Here is a 1,048-nt window from a genome sequence, read left to right as displayed (position 1 = left end):
AAAATAATAGAATAAAAATTGTTGCATATATTGTGAAAAATTTGCTGTGCCAATACTTTGTTCCGGCAGTGTATGTATCAGTATTTCTTTTTTAATTTCTGCTGTATTGTCATGTGTTATTTTAGTTTACTTCTTATCTCTGTTATTATTTATTCTGAATGACCCTGAATTCATTAACGAAAACTAATTTCAACAAAAACTCAACACTTGATTATTATTTGTTTATTTTTTATTTTAGATTTAGGGATTTTGGCAAGGGAGTAAATTTATCATACGGCCGCGCAAATTTTACCCACATGTGTCAAATTTTTATTTAAACTACTTAAGCTACTTATGTATGACCATTGTTAACGAGTGGCGCATGCGCAAGCTCAAAACGCCAACATAGGCAAGCATGCAAAAAAAAGTAGTAAAAATAATAAAAAATAACAACAAACAAAAACGCGCCGCTCTATTAGAGCATACATTTTATTAATTTTTATTTGTCTTTTTAATGATATCTATGTAGTCTTTGCAAAGGTTACGTTCAATTAGCCTATAACAGCGAAGGCGAATTGTGTTGTTGCACCGCATGAGTGTATGTATGTATGTATGTACGTATGCGCGCTCTAAAAGCGTGTAAATGAATGATGAGCAGCAGCAGCAGCTGAATACCACCCAGCGATAACAGAAGCAATCGCTGCAGAAACAGCAACAACAACAACAACAACAACAACAGTAACAACTTTGTAGCACATTGCAGTAGCGCTTGTAAATGAATATAGTACATATGAAGTTGCCACTTGCCACTTGCCACTTGCTGCACACATGCAGTCGCGTGCAGGCCTGTCAAAATTTAACTTGACAGCCAGCAACTAACCGAGCGACCCAACAACCAGCCAACCAACCAATTGAGCCCCCTAGCCTCCACCAGGCACCGCACTGTTGTAGGCGCCCGCTTTGCCGTTGCAGTAGCGCTTGCTGTTACTGTTGTTGTAGTTGCTGCTGCAGTTGGTGCTGCCGCCACTGCCGCTGCGTTGTGCGCCTTTTAATTTATGCATAAATCTTT

Source organism: Rhagoletis pomonella, unplaced genomic scaffold, assembly GCF_013731165.1.
Source record: "Rhagoletis pomonella isolate Grant_MI unplaced genomic scaffold, Rhpom_1.0 Rhpom_scaffold_00004, whole genome shotgun sequence".
NCBI lineage: Eukaryota > Metazoa > Arthropoda > Insecta > Diptera > Tephritidae > Rhagoletis > Rhagoletis pomonella.
The sequence above is the reverse complement of the archived record's forward strand: the minus strand, read 5'-3'. Positions refer to the sequence as shown.